Source organism: Perognathus longimembris, chromosome 10, assembly GCF_023159225.1.
Source record: "Perognathus longimembris pacificus isolate PPM17 chromosome 10, ASM2315922v1, whole genome shotgun sequence".
NCBI lineage: Eukaryota > Metazoa > Chordata > Mammalia > Rodentia > Heteromyidae > Perognathus > Perognathus longimembris.
Genome location: NC_063170.1, coordinates 18,346,472 through 18,356,746, shown reverse-complemented (window position 1 = coordinate 18,356,746; position 10,275 = coordinate 18,346,472).

The following is a 10,275-nucleotide window of genomic DNA, read 5'->3' as shown; positions in this document are numbered from 1 at the left end:
CAGCTAAGCAAATTTTGGACTTGCAAGTCTATATAATTTCAGAGAGATAGGCAGGCGGGAAGATAGACAGACAGATAGACAAACACACAGATAGATAGACTCTACAATTCTGTTTCTATGTAGAAACCTAATAGAGGCTCTGTCAACTTCCCACCATTATAGGGATTTTCTGTCTCCATTGCAGGTACATATAGAGGTCTCCTTAAAAAAGATGGAGTGCAGAAATGGACAATTAAGTGAGATGTTTCAGGGGAAACTAACACCAGGTTATATCAGTAAAAAACTTGTTTGCTTCAGAAATAGATGGGAAATGAAGTGGGAGGATGTGAAAGAGGCATGGGAGACACTGGATGTGTTTGCTTTTGGAGAGAAATTATGCAGAAGCAGTTAAGCAAGTCAGTTTCGTTTTTGTATGTGAAACTGAAAAAAATACTTAACCTTTTTTTTTTACTTATTTCTGGCTTTTTTTGTTCTACAAGAAAATTGATTTTAAATTCCATTGAAATTTTGAGTGAAATGTCTACTGTTGACGTCATAATTGTTGAAACTCAAAAACATCAGTGTCTAGAAAGAAAGAAAAGGAGAAACAGAATATGAAGAGCCTTTGTCTTTAGTGACAGGACTTTTTGCAATGCATGATTTATTAAAGGAATTTGATCCTATTAAATCAGAGGAAGAGAAAATGAAAATTCATATCCTGTTTATAATGAGGCTTTGAAATGATGCCTATTCATTAAACAGTCACTTGATGAATATTTATTAAGAACTTACTATACTCAAGGAGCTTTACTATGTAGGATACATTTTTGAGTTAGATAAATGCATTACTTCCTTTGTGAAATTTACCATATAATTTGGGATACCAAGAATAAACTCGGTGAAGAGTTGCTGGGAGATAAGTAGGTTAAGGAACAGGCTTCCAAACAAATAACATGTGATCTTTGCCCTTAAGCAGTATAGGCCTTTAAGGTATGTTCACTTATAGACAAAAATGTCAAGAGCCAGACAATACACTTTGAGCTTAGATAATGGGAATTTAATGTCAACAGACACCCAAGAGTTAAAAAAAAAAAAAAAAGAGAGAGAAAGCCAAAAGAAGCAAGGAAGAAACCTTGACAGGCACAGTCAATTCTACCGAGACTTGGAACATTTTTTCCCAAAATTATAATAGGTTTTATGATTATTTACACAAAATTGAGGGCTTAGTGATCTGATCTCCAAGAAATGCATGCTATTGTGTTTTATCATTAAGGCTGCTTAGTCACTGTCTCTTCTCCTTCTATACTTTGCTGACGCCAACTAATTGCTCCTCTGTATAACTTTTATTGTGAGGGGATGATTGAGCTGCAAGTCATCCTTTTCTGCCAAGTTCCTTGTGAACCTCTGTTCAATTTGTCAGGAGGCGGTGTGTGTTGTGGCGAGTGTAGGTGATGTTGTGTAATACAATGGCCTGCAGCGACAGCCTTCAGAAGAGAAAACAGTCATAAAATGATAGACCTCTACATTGCAGAAATACGATGGGTAAACATGTTCTGGTATTCCTTTTTTCTGGCAACCAGAAAGAAATAAACATAAAATAAAAACTGGCTCTATGCCAGGTATTGTTTATGGAGAAGAAAGGCCAAGCATGTTCTCGATGACTTAGTATCTTTTTCTTCTCCGAACATATAGCAATCAGTTCCACTGAATTGGTGAATACAGCACAGAACATCATGGCGTCGCTGTTTTCCTGTCAACCTGGGAAAATGGACATTGAAAACCATTTTCACAATTAACCAAAAGTCTTAGGAAATCTCTATGTTTCCCGTGTCAGTTTATAATAGTCCCCAAGTCTAATTCCACAGCTTTTTGATTCTTTGTATTGTTCCAAATTTTCTCTAAGTTCCTGGAGAAGATAGGCTGCTGTGTTCTTGTCTCTCCCTCTGTACTTCAATGTTTTCTTTTCTGATTTGCTTTGCTTGCTTTCATACCATGAAAGCAACCAAGCACAAAGTCAACTGTGATTATGAATTTTTAAAAATCCATTAGCTCCGTAACCAATTTAAAGTGTGTTTTGCTGATGATTTTTAGGGGTCATGAGGTAAAGCCACTTCTCATAAAGCATGATTTTCTGCAAACTTATCCCATCTATAATAACTTATTTTCCTATAGCAAACATCAGGTACTTGCTCACTAAGTATTTTCATTTTATTCAGAGTAGCCCTGTACTTTATCCCCTAGATTTTCTTTAAAATGTTTCTGGTAAGCACTTTCAAAGGTGGATCCCTAAAAGTCTTAGTTCTTAGCATATGTGTCCTGATGTAATCTTCTGCCATCAAGCGTGGGCTGGAGTTATTGACTTGGCTTATATAGACAGTCCCAATGTCATCATAATTTGATTAGGCGTTTTCAACTTTCTAGTGGTGACAATGAGTACATTCAGTGGAAGCCATACTGCAGGGTTTGCATTTTGATCATTTTCCAGACTGGGGACACAAAGGGGGAACCTCGCATGATGCTGGCCAGTGGTAATGACCCTAGCTCTGGGAGCCACAGTATAATCAGTGTGAACAGCCTGCGGTGAATACTGAAAGGGACGCTCTAAGGTTTGGTAGGATAAGGGTATTAGATCCATTTTTCACTAACAATATTTCCCATTTGTGATGGGTTTATCAGGTATTATGCCATGATAACATATAATAGGCCAGAAAGGCTGAACTATCCTTTCTGAGATTACCAATTTTAAATCTTATGGCTTCCATCTTGTGTGTTTTCTCATGTTCTCTTTTTGGACAGCTTAAACTAGAGAGCAGAGCAGATTTACTCTCTGCTGGTTCTATCCAGCAGACACCAGGCTGGCAGTAAAAGAAAAGTTATTCATACTATAATATTCATATATGTGATCATATGTCATATGAGTTTAATTGACAGGATTGATTAAACTGCGGAAATTCCTCTGCTCTGAGCTTTTTATTTTTTCCTTTTCTGCTGGTTTAGGGGCTTGACCATAGGGCCTCAATACTGTCTCATAACTGAGATTCTTTGCTCAAGGCTACCACTCTACCATTTGAGCCACAGCAACACGTCCAGCTTTTTGATGGTTAGTGGAGATAAGAGTCTCATAGACTTTCCTGCCTGGGCTGACTTCAAACTATGATCCTCAGGTCTCAGTCTCCTAAGTAACTAAGATTAAGGCCATGAACCACTAGTATTTGGCACATCCTTTGCTTTTTTTTGTTTGTTGTTGATCATGTGGCTTGAACTCAGTGTCTGGGCACTCTCCCAGGGCTTTTGCACTCAAGACTAGCAGTCTACCAATTTGAGTCAAAGCTCCACTTCCATCTTTTGAGTGATTAATTGGAGATAAGAGTCTCATGGACTTTTCTTCCCCCAGCTGGCTTTTGAACTGTGATCCTCAGATCTTAGTCTCCTGAGATGCTGGGATTATGCGATTGAGCTATAAGTGTTAGGCCAGTCCTCTGTTTTTAATAGGTAAGAGAAATTACATGTTATTAGGGCAATTTTCGTTACAGATTGAAGGACACATTCTAAGGGGCAGCCAAAAGGATGTCAAGAAGCAGTAATATAAGTATACACAGACACTCTCCCTGTATTTTGGCAGGATCATTGTACTGTCAAACACTCAGAATTCTTTGACTCAAACACAAGATAAGACAAACACACAGGCATTTATCCGCTGCTGCCAGGCTTTCTCTACACAGACCATCTATTCATACCTCTTCTGTCCCTCAGGGCTCCACGGTCCCTACAGAGAATCAGGGTGAGCTTAGGAGCTTGTTTTTCGGGTTTCATGGGAACGTGCATAGACGTGAATTACTTGTCTGTGGCAACACATAGCACTGATTGCTACTTGGAGGCAACTCTTGGGCCAAATCTACAAGGCATCCTCAGATTCCTGTTTACTGAAATTGTACAATGATAATTTTTTTTAACCTACAGTTCTGGAGTGGATATTTAGCAGTCAATATCAAATACAAAGTCCAATCTAGTCAACTAAATATTGGTTAGTTTTTAAGAGTAGGTATTGTATGCCATTGGAAACATTAAGGATAAATAGAATAGGATTTTCTTTTTCTGCCCTCAAAGAATATCCCATCTGTTGAGTGTAAATTAGAACTTAGAAAAATAGAAAGCAAAAAGTCCTCTGATGACAGGAATTTCTGTGTGAGAGTGTGTCTGTGTGTGTCTCTCTGTGTGTATGCATGCTTGCACATCCTGGGGCTTTAACTCAGAGGCTTGGCAGTGTCTCTGTTTTTTTTTTTTTTTTTTCAAGGTTAGTGCTTTACCACTTCAACTACAGTTCTACTTCCTCTTAATTAGAGGTAATAGCCTCACATACTTTCCTGCCTCGACTGGCTTTGAACTGTAATCCTCAGATCCAGCCTCCTGAATTGTTAGGATTACAAGTGTGAGCGACTGGTACGCATTGGACATATACATTTATGTGTCTGTGTGTGTGTGTGTGTGTGTGTGTGTGTGTGTGTGTGTAGTCGATGGTCATGGGGCTTGAACTCTGGGGCCTGGGTGCTGTCCCTGAGCTCTTCAGCTCAAAGCTAGTGCTGTACCACTTGAGCCACAGCACCTCTTCTAGTTTTCTTGTGGTTAATTGGAGATAAATGTCTCACAGACTTTCCTGCCCAGGCTGGCTTCGAACTATGATCTCCAGATCTCAGCCTCCCGACTAGCTAGAATTACAGGCATAAGCCACTGGCACCCAGCTCCAGAAATATTTTTATTTAGTGTCATATTTATATTATTTGTCACAGTTCTTGGCACAACATACAAGCTCAGGAAGTAATTCAATGAATGAATGAATTTCAGTTAATTATTAATGAATAATTATTAATGAATGCAGTAATTTAAATATTAAATGACAGAACTATTTATTAATTAATGAGTATACCTAATGAGCATAAATAATTATTAATTAATATGCATTTAATTACTAATTGATAAGTAAACTTTAAGCTTTATAAGACCACAGCAGTGTTCTCTCACTAGCATTTATTTCTTCAAACAGTTTTCTGGGTCTGTCCCCCATGGGCAGCCATTTATGCAATTTGTGATGAGTAGATAGTGTGAAATAAATCCTAGAGCGCCAACCTACCCCCACTGAGTTCTCTGAACATCTCAACTTCCCACTCATTTCCCTGTTTTAATGTTGTCCTTATAAATGAGATGGTTTATGAGATATTTCTCTTAAATGACTTTGTTACAGCCCTGCCCCCCATTTATAAAGATAAGAAAATACATGTGTTAACGAACACAAACTCTTATTCATACCAACATTGCAATCAATAACCATTTTTTAACTACCTACTTTATCAGATTGGCCCTTTCCGGTGGTAAGGGATATGTTGGGGGAGATAATGGCCTGAATCATTGATTTCATTGACCTGACATAGAAGGGAGATGGACTCAGTGCCGACTGTAGAGAATACAGCTTCTAACTTGTGTTGCCTCTTCTCTTGGAATGTCAAGTTCTTCAGACTGGCATTCTCATTATATAGGCAACCTGCATATAAATAAGTACCTCAAGTTCAGGATCCTATTTTTTTATTCGTGCTGTTTAAAGCTCAAGCTAGCTATAATAATAGCAATAATAATAATAAAAATAAAAACTTGATGACTGTTCTAAAGATATAAACAAGTGTTCTATGTTATTTAATCATATTGATCAAGACCTTCTAGCAGTCTTACTCCTTTTTAAATTTGTTTTATTTTCAAGGTGACGTACAGAGGAGTTATAGTTACAGACATAAGGTAGTGAGTACAACTTGTTACCTCCTCCCCCATTTTTCTTTCACCTTCCTACACATTTGTATTTTTTTTTTTTTTTTTTGGCCAGTCCTGGGCCTTGGACTCGGCCTGAGCACTGTCCCTGGCTTCTTTTTTGATCAAGGCTAGCACTCTGCCACTTGAGCCACAGCGCCACTTCTGGCCGTTTTCTGTATATGTGGTGCTGGGGAATCGAACCCAGGGCCTCATGTATAAGAGGCAAGCTCTCTTGCCACTAGGCCATATCCCCAGCCCCCTTCCTACACATTTGTAAAAGAAGGTTTGAATAACTTGTCAAGTTGTATTGGTCCACTCTTCTTCTTTTTCTTATTCCTCCTCTTTGTTTTTCTCTTCCTTTTGTTTCCTTTCCTCCTCTACTTTCTCCTCTTCCCCTTCCCCCCACTCCTCCTCTCCTCCTCTTCTCTTTCTCATCTTCCTCCTCCTCCACTTCCTTCTCCCTTTCCTCCTTTTCTTTTTCTTTTTAGGTATTGCTGGTATTTGAACCCAGGGCCTTGATCTTGCTAGGCTGGCTTATTGCCACGTAGGCCCCAACTCCAAAGACTGGCAAATTCTTCCAAAGTTAGGAAAATTGAAACAAAGCTCACCTAAACTACAGTTTGATGGTTGAGTTTGAGCTAAACAAGCCATATTCATTGTGACTACCTATGCACCAGGAGGTGTGGGTTTTTCCATAGGGGAATTTATAATCAAGTTTTGGTGGCAGATCCTAAATAAATAAATAACATCAATAGATGTTAAATGCAAAACACTATTTGAAGGACATTTCTTATATCAAAGAAAGAAAAACTTACAGTAACAGCATAGTATGGGCATAGTTTCAAGCAAAAGATAAAGCTGCCACTTTGAAAATTCTGGAACCAAAGGCACCTTTAAGGAGACTATTTAAGCTTTGAGTAAATAGTCCTTGGCAGAATGACAAATCGCAATAGCATATAACTTATTAGAGTTGTCCCTTAATGTATGATTATATACAAAAAAAATAATGACAAGACTGCAAGTCAACATAAATGAGACAAAAGAAATAAAGAGATCTAATCTGCTGGCAGAGCAATTGTTCCATGATTACAAGAAAGAATGGAAGTACATATGAGACTCCTTTTTGGCTCATCTGTCTCAACAGCTGTAAAGCTTATGCTTTTATTTATTCTTTTGCATGCCACTAGCTTTGAAACTCCATTGAATAGATTAACATACCCATTGTCTTTCTAAATTGTCACATCTCACTGTATGTGGCAGAGCCATCACTACAACCATCTGATTTGAGATTGCTAAATGTGGGTGCTTTCTTTAGACAGAAGGACCAAAGCTTTGTGTTTAATTCCATTATATGGCCAACCAAAGCATTAGAACATAGAGGAGAATGTCCCTAAATCTTTCACTTGGAGATACATGCTATGAAGATGCCACATAAATTGCAATTAATGCCACATATTTAGCACAATTGATGGCTGCCAAAAGCTTTGTGTGCTGCTAGACATCGACTTGTTAAGCATTTAATTTACTTGTGAAAAAGTCAGTCCTACTTTCTATTTAAAAATGGAAAGGGATTGTTTTGTATCTCTTTCTGTATGTGTGTATATGTTACGGTTTATTTATAAACACGCAATGTCTCTCCATATCATGCGAATCATAATGAGGTGTTACTTTGAGATTACACAAGCAGGCCTCTTTATTTATTTATTTATTTATATTTTTGAGAAGCCTGTTTGAAGTATTAAGCTGCAATATTGAGAAGAGTTCTGCAATTTATTACTGTTAATAAAGCTTTGAAGCTTTATGATACACTTGAAAATAATAGCCATGCCAAAGCCTTCAACTCATTAAACATAAATGCATTCAATATATATTTATTGAATATCCTCCATGAGAAGGAGGGAGTTGTAGCCAGGGTGCTAATATTTATGATTCTCTAAAACCATGGGAAGGTAAGAACATGTGAACTTGATTCATAATTGATTGGCTCCTAATTATGTGTTGAGAATTGCTGGGTCAAAGAACAAAGACAGGTGCTGTGTTGTAAATGGGGGAGTTGTCCCCCTTGCCGAGTGTTTAATGACCATTCTAACACAGCTGCAGAAATTACACCGTGAGAGGCAGCATCTGAGATGTGAGGATTTATTATATTCATAGGTTCTGGAGACAGGTGATATGCCATCTACACAAGAGGCCATATGAGACAAGCCCCCAGAGAATTGGCTCAACAGAGTAGGCAGGGGTCCAGGAAAGAGAATGAAGACTGATGGGAAAATACCCTCAGTGCCTTTACTTGCACTCAATCAGGAGTGACTTTGGAAAACTCAATGAGGGCTTTGCCTTAGGAATTCCAACGAGTCTCAATCCAAAGGATGTGGCTGTGATTCGACCATAGCAAGCAGAAGATACAAAAGGGACCAGTGACAAGAAGCAGGCTTATCATGCGGGCACATCTTCTAACACAGCTTACATCATGTTTACAGAGGCATGGAAGCATCCTGCAAGTACTATGTTTCCAAAGTTCATGGGCTGGGGGCATGACTCAAGTGGTAGATTTCCTTCCTGCCTTGCAAGCATGAGGCCTTGAGCTCAAACCCTAGTTTGAGTTAAGTTTCTTGTATAGTGTATTCGTGTAAAGCTGAAGCTTAAACAGTCACTAAATCCTCCTGAAATGTATTTTATTTCTTAGTATAGTTAGTTATGTTTTATCTATTTATTGGAAAGAATAACTGATTTTAGGCTGACTGGATCATTGTCCTTGAGCACAGATGTCCTGCAAGTAGATATTTTTATCACTTTATGCTTGCCATTTTCTTCCTATATTTATACTCATCTGGGCACTTTTTCTGATAAGAACCACAGGGTTTAGAATGGCATTTAAAGTCAGAAAGACAGTCTTGATATTTAGGAACTGTGTAACCTTGAGCAAGTAAATAATCCTCAGTAAGCCTCAGATATCTTTATGCATTGACAGGGAGCATCGCATCTACCTCAGAGCTGTGTAATGAGGACTACGTGAGCAAATACTTAAACAGGAGTTAGCACAAAAGCAGGCACATCAAAAAAAACAAAAACCCAGAACACATATTTAGGTATTAACTGTACTGATGAAGAAATACAACCGCTGGTAAAAACCCTTAGGGTCAAATATCTCAGAACCCAGAGTTGTTTTCCCCGAACCTTTAGAAAGATACTGTCCAATATACAATCCATATTATATATCACTACCATACTAATCAATGTTTTTGTGAATTATTAAGTAAGGCACAATTTAAAATACCACAATTGATTCATAGCCTTTCAGGGCATGTTCTGCCAGAAAATGAGTTTCATTGTATTCACAACTTAGAAAACAGGAATCATCAAGAGATTTCTTTCCTTCCTCATGTCTCACCCATTTCTAGCTTCTGTAGAGTTGTGAGTTCAATCCCCAACTCTGTTCTTACAGGAAAACTGTCTTTGAGCATGAGCTCAAACATTGAGCTTTAAAACACTCTTGATTCTGGGAGTTTCTTGCCATTTCTTATAATTTATTGTCTTTTTCCTGCCTTTCCTTACTTCCTCCTGCTTTCCTACATAAATTAGTGACATCAGTGCTTGCTTTCGGTGGCTGGGTCAATCGATTCAGTTGAATTCATTAGGGATATTCTCCACTAATGAAAAAAAGAATTTCCAAATGATGCCATTGCTTATATCCTTTTGCTGAGTTCTTAATGATGATAGAATCAGATGGATGTGTTTGGTTATAAAGAACACACCTACACACATTCATATGTACAGAAATAGGTACATTTACCCACAGGTATATACACATTTACCAAGAAAAACTGCATTTTTGTCTCTCTCTCTCACACATGTATACACGCATGTGTGCGCGCATACACACACACACACACACACACACACACACACACAAAGTTAGTTCTGTATTTTCTCTTAGAGATATGGACCTAAGACAAGTCTGAGATGTATCTTCTCAACTTCTCTTCACTGGAAAATCAGACCTGGTTTAAGCCTGATCCTGTAATGGAAACATGCAAGAAGCTACCTCTTAGGCTTCGCAATCTCCTTTCTTGAAGGGCAACTCATAAACACAGCAAAACAAAACAACCAAAGCACTCAGTGGATATATTTAAAACAGTTTAAGCATCATAATAGGTTCTATTCTGGGTCACTTTGTACACCCAAATTGTCTTTTTGAGACTATTAACAATGTCCTGCTGAGAAATTTAATAAACACAATCAGTGGTAAAGCCTGTTACTTTTGTTTTGCTGGCTTGAAAAAAATCATCCTCATATTTCTCTACCCATGGTGATAAGCCTACTTCCTTAACTAGCGAATCTTGCAAGAATAATTTCTGCATATATAATAAAGATCTTTGATTCGTGGTGACAGAGCCTGTTTCGCAGGCAGTTTCTATTCACACTCAGTCGTTCTTGAGGAACGATTTAGGCATCATTTGTGTGGGCCTTCCCCACTCTGGATAAGGTTAATAGTCAATG